General features: G+C 43.2%; 1 non-coding gene across 1 annotated transcript; it reads left to right on the top strand.

Moving 5' to 3' along the window:
• Positions 1 to 10,800: 10,800 nt before the first annotated feature.
• Positions 10,801 to 10,873, top strand: TRNAM-CAU. Its single transcript has one exon. It is a non-coding gene; the product is annotated as a tRNA-Met (tRNA).
• The last annotated feature ends 1,794 nt before the right edge of the window (positions 10,874 to 12,667 follow it).

Genomic DNA, 12,667 nt, shown 5'->3' with positions numbered 1-12,667 from the left:
ATTATGCTTATCAAATTCTTTATATTCAGTGAATAAAAAGACAGAGGATAAAGTCATAAGATATTATTTGAAAACGAAGTGGGCGGAGTCGAAGTAGCTCAGCTGGGAGAGCGTTAGGCTGAAGATGTAAAGGTCCGTGGTTCGACACCGGGCTTCAGCGTGTCTTTTTCCGAAGCTACATTAAAACACTGACTGAACAGATTGCAAACAAGAACATACCGAAACACTAGGCAACTTTTTTCTCAAATTCATAAAGGAAGACAGAGGGCTGTGCAATAAAACGATTCTTCCAGTCAGAGCAGCCTAGGGATGGGCTTCTACATCTCACAAAATAAAAGAGGTAGATCCAAACGTGCAGAAGGAAAACTACTTTCCCTTCTTCTTTGTAATATTTAGTGTGTGTCTTCTTTCTTGGTTCGGGCTCTGTTCCACTCATGCTATGTTCCTCTTTCTTCAAACCTATCCCTTCTTCATTCCCATGGAATTATTCCAACAACCGTAAGCCAAAGTCAAGAGACCCCAAAGTACTCCTCTTTCTCCTGTTCATTTCTACTTCATGATCTCCCTTTCCCCCAATCTTATTCTCTGCCAGCTTCTAATGCAAAGGAGACAGGTCATCCAGATAGATATGGAAAAGAGAAGTTTAATATGAGGAATACCAATTGCATTTTATTCTCGACGTCATGTTCCTTCAATAAATATTTATTAAGTGGACTCCTATGCAACTCTAAAGAGAAAGAGAGAGGCACGGCAGGACTGAAGCAAAGATTCCTGGAAAATGAAGTCATCTGAGTTGAATTGAAGAGGCGGCTCCTGGCTGGAAGGGCGGTGACGGGGCGGTGTGCGGGGTGCGTGGTAAACTGAGCCTGAGCCTTGAAGGAGAGAAGAGAGTCGTGATATTCCTGTAGCTCCCTTTTTCCCTACCTCCTAATTTCGTAGTTCTTCACATATCCCAACCTCTTCCTTCCTACTCAGAGGAAAATTTTCCCTCATTTCCAAGACTAATAGATATGCCATCTGAGCTTTTGACCCTTCTCCCAATTCCATTCTGCCCTCGTGTCTTTGATTCTCCCTCTTACCTGCCTCTCCTCAAAATACAGAATGCCTGCATGTCCATCTTCAGACAACAAAAAAGAGAAAACATGCCCTCCTGTCCGGCCCTCATGCTTCTTCCCCAGAATCTTTCCTTCCAGCCACCACCAAACTTGTTACAGAACAGTATTTGCCTCCACTTCCTTGCCTCACCAGTTGCTTGTCAACTGAGGTCTGCCTTCCAAACCTAGGAAACCATTACTATCAACTTCCCAAGTTTCTAATGCTTTGTCTCTTTTTTTGGCCCTAAACTTAATTCTGTGCAGGACACAAACTATTGACAACTCATCCTTCATGAATCAGTCTTCCTTGGACGTTTTCTTCTCTGTATTCTCCAGCTGTTCTGTTTCCATCTTCCCTCTCCCCCACTTCTAAGGACTCTTTAGAAATGGCTGCGTCTCAGTGTCCTGACCTCTGTCTTTTTTTAATTCAATTTTTAAATTATGCATAATTGTAGATTCACCTGCAATTATAAGAAATAATACAGAAATATCTCATGTACCCTTTACTGAGTTGCCCCCAATGGTGACATCTTGCAAAACTATAATGCAATATCAGGAGCAGGGTATTGATATTGATAAAGTCAAGATAAAGAACATTTCCATCACCACTAGGATCCTCATGTTGCCCTTTTATAGCCACACCCACTTTCCTCCTGCCCCCCCAACATCTCGCCGCCACTAATCTGTTGTCCATTTCTATAATTTTGTAATTTCAACAATGTTATATAAATGGAAACATATAGTATGTAACCTATTGGGATTGGCTTTTTGTACTCACTGTAATTCTTTGGAAATTCATCCAGGTTGCTGAGTGCTTCAATAGTTCATTCTTTTTTATTACTGAATACTATTCTGTGGTATGAGTTTACCACAGTTTGAACATTCCCCATTAAAGGACACTTGGGTTGTTTCCAGCTTTTTACTATTATGAATAAATCTGCTATAAATATTTGAGGATAGGTTTTTGTATAAACATCAGTCTTCATTTCTCTGGGTTAAATGTCCAGGAGTGCAACTTCTGGGTGGCATGGTACTTGCATGTTTAGTTTTAAAGAAACTGTCAAAGTGTTTCCCAGAGTGGCTGCACCATTTTACATTCCCACTAGCAATGTATATAGCCTCGTCAACACTTGGCATTGTTACTAGTTTTAGTTTAGCCATTCTGATAGGTATACAGTGACATCTCATTGTGGTTGTAATTTGCATTTCCTCAGTGGCTAATGATGTTGAAAACCTTTCCATGTGCTTATTTGCCATCCATATATCTGCTTTGGTGAAATGTCTCTTTAGGTGTTTTGTCCAATCCAGGAAGAACATTTGTGTACAGGTTTTTGAGTGAGAAGTTCCTGAAAAAACTTGGAAGTTCAGACCTGTGGCAAATCTGTCTTGGGTTATACAATTGTCATGCAATGCAATATAATGCAGCAGTATTTACAAAATGCAGTACAGCCTTACTGTTTTGGGAAAGGCTGATTGCAGGGTGGAGAAATCCCCAGGATAATAAATCACTAAGAAGAGCTTCTTCCAGTGTGGACTGACTACATCACCCTTTTGCACACCCTTTGTGTGCAAAACCTAAAGATAAAGTATACACTAGTGTTAAAAAAAAAAAAAAGACAGGCCCAAAATGGAGTCATTTATGCTAAGCCTCACTGTCACCAAACCTAGATCTAAGTAGGGCCTCTGCCCCCTAGAAATGTAATCTAAAACCATTCAATCAGGAATCACCTGATCAGCACTACTAGTTAGGTTATCTGCCTGATAGACTCCTGCCACCCCCCTAAAGGAAAGTAACCTAGCAATAGCCAACCTGCTTTTTTGCCTAGTATAACTTCCTTGTTCCTGCTCCCTTCTGCCTACTAAAGTCTTTCATTTTGTAGGGCTCCTCGGAACTCCTTCCTACCTGCTAGATTGGATGCTGCTCGATTGGAATCGATTTTTGTTCAAGTAAAATCTTAAAAATTTTAATATGCCTCAGTTTATCTTTTAACAGTATTATGTACGCCGCCCCGTGTACTCCGTGAAGTTAGGTGGTCTGCTGTGTGCAAAAATAATGCTGGGGCAAAACGAGTCTTCAAAAAGAGAATCCAGGGAAGATTAAACAAAAGAGACCGGGTCTCGTCGGATGTCCGGGCAGAACTGCAGGCACTGCTCGCAGGCGCGGTCCCACCGCCGCCCAACACGGGGAGTTTGACCTGCTCCGTGTCCGGCCTGGGCCGGGTCCCCCCCTCCTTAGACAACCTGGTACCCCCGGGCTCCCCCGGGAGCCCCATGTTGGTGCCAGGCCCGGTGCGGACGCCCGCTCTACACAGCGCGGTAGTCCCGAACCCCCGGGCACCCACGATCCGCCGACCTCAGCCTCCCGGGAAGCTGGGATTACAGGCGCGCGCCACCGTGCCCGGCGCGGGGAGATGCGGCGCCGCGGGCCTGGAGGCTGCGGCCGGTGGCACTGCCGTGCTGCGCGGCGCGACCCGCGCGGCGACTCCCCTGTGCACAGCCCACTACCCACTCTAGATTGCTAGAAGGGGCTGATAGAACCGAGCTCAGGAGACGCAGAAAGCCCCGGCAGAGATGTGAATAAGCTCGGTTTATCGTGTTGTCCTCGGAATCTTTGCAAAAAGGTCTGTTAAACAAATGGCCGTAAATTTAATGAAGGAAAGGGTGAAGGACTGTATTGAGGGTCGTGTTCTTCGCAAACTTCCATACGCATACAAAATCACGGGGGCGGGGGGTCTCGCTAAAATGCAGGTTCTAATGCTGTAGGTCTGGGGTGAGGTCTGAGAGTCTGCATTTCTAAGAAACTACCAGGTTAAGCCAATCAGCGGTCCGTGCTGCAAGTGACAAGACTGTTGACGCTTTGGAACCAGATGTCTACACATTTTCATTTATTTTAACAGTGGCAGCGTTATGATATTAGAACATTAAAGAGAAAAATAAAAAGATACCCACAGTTCTGCCTTCCCAACTGATTATGGGCATTTCCCTTCCTTTTTAGTTCCCGCCCTCATGCATACATGATTTTGTGCGTGGTTGAAACCAGGACATTTGTACAATGTCATGTTGGGCACATTTTCGTTTTGTGGGAAGTAATAAATATATGCAGAGAATTGTTCAATTACTACTCTGTCAGCAAACATTTACTGAGACCCTTCTTTGTGCCATCTATACTAGGTCCATCTGGGGAATCGGAGAGTACAAAATGCACTCTTCTGAGGAGCTTATGGCCTGATTTTTTAAAAATACAGACAAGTAAGTCAGTGAGAATTAAGACACACTCGTATTCTTCCATAGATGTAAGGGCAGGATGTTGTGTAGAGAAAATCATCATTACGGGCACCTAACCTAAGATGGGGATGGTTTACTGGAGGAGATGATAGCGGAAATGTGTCTTAAAGATGAGCTATAATTAGGCGGGTAAGGAAGATGTGATCGTTGTGATTTATAATAAATATTATTTGGTCTTCCTCACACTTCTGGCACACAGTTCCTAAAACACGGAGACTTTCCTAACTGTTGAGAGCCCTAAAGGTGCCTTTTGTTATGTTAATGAGGAGACTTTGGGAAAGCCCCAGAGATCTCCTAAGGGTGGGCACAGGTTGCCAGGGGCACTAACCGTGTGATTGGAGGGTTGAAATTTTCAGTCCCACCTCCTACCTCCTGGGAGGGAGAGGAGCTGGAGATTAAGTTAAATTACTGATGGCCTACGTTTAATGAATTGTGCCTATACAATGAAGCCTCCATAAAAACCAAAAAGGACAGGGTTTGAAGAGTTTCTGGGCTGGTGAACACTTGCAGATGTGGGGACAGTGACCAGCTCAGAGAAGGCATTGAAATTCCATCCTCCCTTTACCCATACCTTGCCCTTTGCATCTCTTCCATCTAGCTGTTCCTGAGTGATAGCCTCTTACAATAAACCAGTAATCTAGTACACAAAATGTTTCTCTGAGTTCTGTGAGCTGCTCTAGCAAATTAATTGAACCCAAGGAGGGGAGCCTGTGAAAATTCCCATCTCTAGTCAGTCGATCAGATGCACAGCTGACGACCTGGACTCATGTTTGGAGTCTGTGGGCAGTCTTGTGGAGCTGAGCCCTTAAGTGGTAAAATCTGATGCTACCTCTGGGTAGGTAGTGTCAGAACTGAGTTGAACTGTAGGACACCCAGCTGGTGTAAAGATTTGCTTGGCGGTGCGGGGGAAATCCCACATGTTGGAATTGTGTCAGTTTTATAGGGCATGGGAAGATTCTCTCCATGAAGCATCAACAGGTGCAAAGCTGAAAAGGTGTGAAAATCCCTAGTTCCTAGTTCCATTAGACCTGAGCGGAGCATCAACGGTGCATGGGCCAAGAGGACTAAGATTAAGATGAAGCTGCAGATGAAAAAAGAGTTACCTTGTGTGGTAGCTAGTCTCCCAGAACTGACCCCAGCGTAGCAGGTCTCTCAGTAATCACACCTGTGTGTAGCACATTCCCACAGTGAATCTTGGTTGACCAAGTAGAATTTCACTGAAGTGACACTTTGCCAGTTCCAGGCCTGCCTGAGTCATAAGAACCCTGGCAGCTTCTGACTGGGTTTCTTGGAATGCTCAATCTGGGAAGCTCCCTCTCAGAACCCAGTCACTGTACTGTGAGAAGTCCAAGCCACATGGGAAGGTCACAGCCAGGCACTCTGGACAGCAGCCTCAACAGAGCTCCTAGCAGGTCACAAACACTAACTGTCACAACCAGTCACGTGAGCAAGCCATCTTGGAGAGCTCAGCCCAGTCAAGTCCTCAGAGGTCTGGAGTTCTTGCTGACACCACACAGAGCAAAATTGCCCAGGTGAGCCCAGTGAACCCACAGAATCAAGAGAGATAACAAAATGGTTTTCTACTGCTATCACAGCAACCTTAGTGGCTTTAAAAAACACAAATTTATTATCTTAGAATTTTTCAGGTCAGAAGTGACGGGTATGGTCTCACCATGCTGAAAGCAAGGTATTCGCAGCCTGCATGCCTTTCTGGAGGCTCTAAGGGAGAATCTATTTCCCGCTTCACACTGTTTATAGAGTTTGTTTCTTTGTGGTTGTATGACTGAAGTCTCTGTTTTCTGCTGGCTTGAGCTAATGGCCACTCCTGGCTTCTAAAGACCGCTACATTCCTTGGTTCTTCAAAGACATGAATGATGGGTCAAGTCCTCAAATCACATCCCTTTACCTACTCTTCTGCTTCCTCTGCCACTTTTAAGGACTCTTGTGATTAGGATCATCTCCCCATCTCATGGTCCTCAATCTTAATCACATCTGTGAAGTCCCTTTTACCATGTAAGGTAACATTCACAGTTTCCAGGGATTAGAGAATCTTTTGGAATGTCCATTATTCTGCGTACCACAAGTCACTGTGCTTTGGAATTCTCTGTTACATATTAGTAGATAATGAGAACACATTGTGAGCTGTATCTTCAATGACTTTGAACTTTACCTCAAAGGCTTTGGAAAGACAAAGAAGTACCCTTCTGAACAGAAAGGCCAGTGTAACTGGTATCTTTTGCAAGCTTGTCCTGACTGTACTGCAGAAGTGGGGCCTCAGCTAGCACACAGAGTGCCTTTGTGCAAATTATGTAATAACAACTCATATTGGTGGATGAATAACAGAAGGGCAACCCTCGGGGCTGATAAAGTACAAAAAAAGGAAAATGCCACCTCTGTCCAAGGCTCATGGCTTGACTCTCAGAACTCAGGTCAGACTTCAGCTCCTATATACCTTCTCCGCAAGTGTCTTTTATAGGGCACCTGTGTATGACAGCCCTGTGTAGACAAACAATGGGAGACAAGCAAGGTTAGAAGCCCAGAAGCCAGATTGGAGGCCACTGCTGTAGCAGAGGAAAGACACGGAGGCAGGATGAGGAGAAAGAAAAAGTAAAACAGTGGTAGTAATCTGGTATGGAATAAAGGAGACTGATTCAGGAAGTACCAAGGAGGTAGAATTCACGGGACTTGGAAGCTGGTAGAATGTGAGTAAAAGAGGGGAAGGGATTAAAAAGGATGCAAATGTGATGATGCTATTCACCTGCTGTTGGAGGAGAAGCAGGTCTTCGCCAAGGTGATACTTTTCTTACGGAGAAGCGGGATTTGAAAACCAGGGAGAAAACAATGAGAATGACAGGGCTTGAGTCTGGTGCCCTTAACACAGTTGTTCATGTAGATGAAGAAATGCTATTGCATGCTAAAATATTTTGAAGCCCTCAAGGTCAGCAAGACTGGATGGAGTTGAAAGAAACGAAGGCTACAGAGCTGATGAGGATATTTTAATGAGAATCTTCTCATATTTGAAGAGAATTGACTCAGAATTTAGAGATCTCAGAAACTGAGGATGGGATAGGAAAATGGGGAGAAAAACAAGAGAAAATGTATCCCCTTCCTCCTCACGTCTTTACTTCCCTCTTTCCACAGCTTAGATTTCATGATTAATTACCAGCATTACGAGCTTGTATAACCTTCATCTCCTGTGCCCCACTCCCCACCCTAGGTCAAATCAAACACACCACCACTTTCTCCAAACCTGAATCTGAATAGCTGAATGGACAGAGCATACCCCAAACTGTGCTCCTCCGTTTAACCCACTCTAAACCAAACCTTTATCCCCTCTAACTCCACTGAAACTCCCTTGTCGAGTTCCAGCAACCTCCATCTTGCAAATTCCAATGGTCAATTCTCAGTCTTCAATTTGCTCAGCTTCTCAGTAACACTTGGCCCAGCTGATACTCCCTCTTTATGGAAACACATTCACTTGATTTCTGGAACACCACTCTCTCTTGGTTTGTTTGTTTGTTTGTTTGGGTTTTTTTTTTCCCACTTAAATGTAGTTCCTTCTTTATTTCCTCCCAGTCTCTAAATTTTGGAGTTCTCTAGGGTCCTGACCTGAGTCCTCATGTATTCCCTACATACACCCTCTCCCTATCTGAGCTCACCTGATCACCTGGCTTTCAATACCATCTATACCTTGAGAAGTCCCAGACTTAAACTTTCAACCCCATCTCTCCATTGAGCAGATCAAATTACATGACTGACATCTCCACTGAATGTCTAAAAGGCATCGCAAACTTAACATGTTCAAAGATCTCTTGATTTCTTACCCATCCCCCAAACCTGCTCCTTGCTCAGTTCTCATCTTGATAAAAAGCACAGCAGTAATTTAAACTTGTGAAATAAAACTTGGATTCCAAATAAGTTATACTTTCAGCAAGTAAGTTAAGAAAGTTGTGTTTAACTTGACTACTTGGCTGTCCCTTTCTGGTATTATTATTAATTATTATTATTGTTGTTGTTGTTACTTATTATTTTGTCCTGAAGCAGTCACATTTTCCCCCAAATAAATCACTTTTTTAGTGTATGAGTTTTTGTCCCAATCTACATAACATCAAACAATACTGGAGAAAGAACATATATACATTTCTGTTTTACCATAGTACTTTTCTCCATTCCCATCCTCAAAGTATTTCCAAATTAGATAAGGACATTCTTTTTACCCCACACTTTGAAAATAAAGATTTTACAGCAGGCCAATATTTTAAAGTATTTTCTATGGCCAGCAACAGTGATAGCCACCTTGTAGGCACATGCCTAAAGAGGCTATCTCATTCCATTTCTGTGAAGTAAAAAAATCTCAGTAAGTGCTTCTGCACATTCTGAAGAAAATAAAAACTGACCATAAACCTCAATAAACCATGAAAGCCTCAGTATCATGAGTAAGCAAACCACAATCCTTTAAAGCAATGTATGTGTACAAGGAGTGCAGGACATTTAGCAGATAAGATCTTTTTATTTTCTTTGGTAAGGCTAAATGGGATTTGCCAAAATTTACTTTTGCACTGTTGCCAAATGTGCAGATGGATGAGCATGGCCTAGTTTGTATTTGAACAAAATATCAACAATCTTCTGTTTTATGTATCTAGTGGTTTTATTAAATCTACACACAAATCAAGAAGACGATTTTTCGACACCATGTTTCAAATTAAAGTCGTAGGAGCTAGGGGAAAAATTTTTTGCTTGCCTAACTTTACACATCATTTGAAGTTGTTATATTGTAGAGAACAAGGTCATCCGACAGAATCGGCTTCACAGTACAAGAGGCCAATACATGGTATCGAAATTTCCCTTTTTGTTTGCCCTCGGGATGCAACCTTTGAATCAGGAAATAGAGAATGCGAGTTCTTTTCAAATATTATACCCAACACTATTTTTGACTGAGCATTGGTGTCATTTAGAGAAGAAGAAAAACCTCTGATTCGAAAGTTCTCGCCCGTCTTAACCCAGACTTGGGAGATTCAGTCTCCCCTTGTACTGTCACACCTCCTTCTCCACTATGTCCAAATCCAAATCCTTTTCTACATATTGTGCAGTACTCTGTTTTGGTAATTTACCTCCCTAATCCAGTTATATGTGTTCTTCCATCTGCCATTTAGACTTTTTCGGTGAGGTCTGGGTCATGCTGGCATTCACATGGTAGTCGTTTGTTCTCATTTTCATTATCTAGACTCAGGACATATGGTCGAAATATCCACAATGTTAAAAATTAAGCTAACATTATTTCGATAAAAAGCACAACAGTTAATCTACAGGCAGAGGCAAACTGTTAACGCTCACAACTACAAAACACCTATTTCGCATATTTAGATTACAGCACTCAGAGGGATGCAACACTGGATTGCCCATTATTGCGAACCAAAAATTCCGGTTGCCCTCATCAGCGGCCAGGGCAAAAACAGAGATTGCAACTACAGAAGTCGAATAATATGTGCCGCCTCAATTTGGCAATAAAATCAGTGTTCCTCTCAGCCCTCCAGGGGCGGGGGCGTCAGCGGAGGTAAAGCTGTCGTAGGGTTTTTTTGGTACTTTGCCCAGCCGTCCGCAACCCATCTCTGAAACCCTGACTCTTCTCAGCCCGGGAAGAGGTTTCCCAGGTGCGGCTTTCCCAAGACATTCCCGGGGCAAACCAGGAGACTGGGTAAGCCAAGCTTTTCACCTGTTCCTGTTTCTGTAACTACAGCTCTCTCATACCAGCAGATTCCCAAGAGTTTGCACCAAGGACACCTTATTCTTTAAAGCATCAAGTCCCATATGTCCAGGAATCCCCTTTGGACTTCTTCGGGACGGAGCAGTGGTCAGGGAAGATTGTAGTCTGTTGAGAAACTGATGGGACTTGGGGAGGTGTTTTCTTAAAATGAGGACAGACCGCTTTATGGGAAATTTGCCTGCGAAGGGGCATAAACGAAATAGAGCGACAGCCTGAGACAGGCGCCGAGTCAAAGGAAGCGTTTTGTTATTTAAGGTAGTAAACACTTTAACGTGTTTAAAGTACTGATGAGAAGAATCTGGTACGGAAAGAGAGAGGGAGAGTGAGAGAGGAAGTGGGCCGTTTTCCTCTTCCCTAGAGACCACAGGGATGGACGCCGGTATAGGTTAAGTGCAGGTATCCGGGCAAGAAGTTAAGGAAACTCTCCTTCTGTTGTGAGAGGTGAGGGTCATCAGTTCAGAACGAGGGGAGCAAAGGCAGTGGCATCGACAACGACTTTCCTCATCTGATTCAGGTTGTAGAAGTTGTTGCACTTTTAAGACGTTGCAGGGGAGCATTTCATTTTCAGATTTTAAAGTAAAGGAACTACAGAGCAAGAGAGTTTAAGCAAGGTAAATTCCAGTGCTAAAGGTATTTGATGAGGATGCTCAGCTGCCTGCCTCCTTAGCGCAGTAGGCAGCGCGTCAGTCTCATAATCTGAAGGTCCTGAGTTCGAACCTCAGAGGGGGCAGTTTGTTTTTTGCCCTCGCCCTCCATCAACCAGTAACCGCTTTCGTCTGGCAAAAGTCTACTTCCTAGTGACTGGGCCAGTTGTGTGCTGGTCAAAGAGCTGAAGCCTAAGCTGTCTTCCTCCTGATTGGTAGGTGCAAAAATATGGAAAGATGTTGTTTATGTATAATGACTTGTTATCTTCAGCTCCTTCCAGTGGACAACCTCTTGTCCAAGTTCCTCTGATTGCTATTTCTTCTTGGAACAGTATCCTATTGGCGCAATCTAATTTATTGGGGAAAAAAATTGAATGGACAGATATATGAAAATCTGACATTCAGTTTTCTCAGTAAGTCTTCTTGTTTCCTCTTCATATATACATGCCATCTCCTTGCCCTGGCCTCCCTATCTAATCTGGTCCTAACTGGTTTCCCATCTGTACTGCACTGAATATTGTTCCACAAAAATGTATGCCCACCCAGAACCTCAGAACGCGAACTTATTTGGAAATAGAGTCTTTGCAGATGTCATTAGTTAAATTTACATGAGATCATACTGGATGGGGGTGGTGGGGGGGCTTAAATTCAGTGGCTAGTGTCCTAAGAAGTATGTCTGTTTTATCCACTCCTGTATTTCCAGTGCCTAGCACAGTATCTGACAAACAATAAACACTTGTCAAATAAGTCAGTGAATTAATTAGCATATTAAACGTTACTTTGTTTTTGTTTTGGGTTTTTTTTTGCCATATTCCCTACCGCTATATTACTCCAGGCGATCAACATCTCAAATTTGGATTTTTGCAGTAATCCCCACGGGAGTCACACCTACTGAAGTTCATCCTGCAGGCATACTTCTCTGGCCCAGTCCGTGCTGGAAAAAGAGAGGGCAAAACTTAGGCTGCTCCTGCTAAATATCTGGACCTGTATTTCAGGACAGTTCTCTCAACAATTCATTCTGGTGCAGAACGAAAAAGGTATATACTAGGGAACATCTTAACAGTGTCTTCTAGACCCTCAGCCTCTGATTCCAGGAGCCTACATCTGCTACAGTTTAAGAGCTGCAGTTAAGGACTGTAGAGAGGCCAAATAGCTGGATGGTCTGGCTGTTCGGGCAGTTCCTTAGAGAATCTTGATTCTTGTTGGAGCCACTATTCTGAATCTGTTCCTCCTCTTTGTAGAATCAGAAACTATTTTTTAATTCACCCAGATTTTTTCAGGCTTACAGGACTGACTCGCAATAACCAAATGTCAGAGACATTCCAAGCCAGAGTATGAACATATTATAGCCGTACTGATGGTTGATCAGCATATTCTTTCCCTTGTAAAATAAACTCTATAGTGGAAAGCAAAGAACATTAGAAGATTGCTCTGTGAACCTATAATCAGAGTAAGGAAGTAATAAAATATTAATGATTATGATATTAGGCAATGATAGTCTGGCGCATTCACCACCAAAAAGCCAAGCCAAGCCAAGCTGTGGGTTGGCTGCCTCTGGGAAGGGATGGAATTCTGATCATAGTATATTTCTAAATAAAGTTACATTATCTTTGGTTACATATTCTTGTTACCTTTATGGAAATTTGACGTCCAGAAAAGCCTCCTCAGCCACTCGTTTACCAACTCTTACTTCACTCTTAGGAAATTATTTGGTTCTGGTACAAAGCCATGTACTCTAAGGCTCTCCTTAAATGCTAGCTCTCTTCATCTTACAGTAAAGGTCCCATCTATTCACCTTGGCGTTTGCATTTGCCTGAGTCACTTACACATACCGTGTAAAGAGATGGATGGTTTGCAAGGGTGGAGTCAGAACTGGATGG

This window comes from Monodon monoceros, unplaced genomic scaffold (genome assembly GCF_005190385.1).
Source record: "Monodon monoceros isolate NGI ecotype Baffin Bay Population unplaced genomic scaffold, NGI_Narwhal_1 Super_Scaffold_3, whole genome shotgun sequence".
In the NCBI taxonomy this organism is placed as follows: Eukaryota; Metazoa; Chordata; class Mammalia; order Artiodactyla; family Monodontidae; genus Monodon; species Monodon monoceros.
This window is presented reverse-complemented; position numbering and strand designations above follow the sequence as displayed.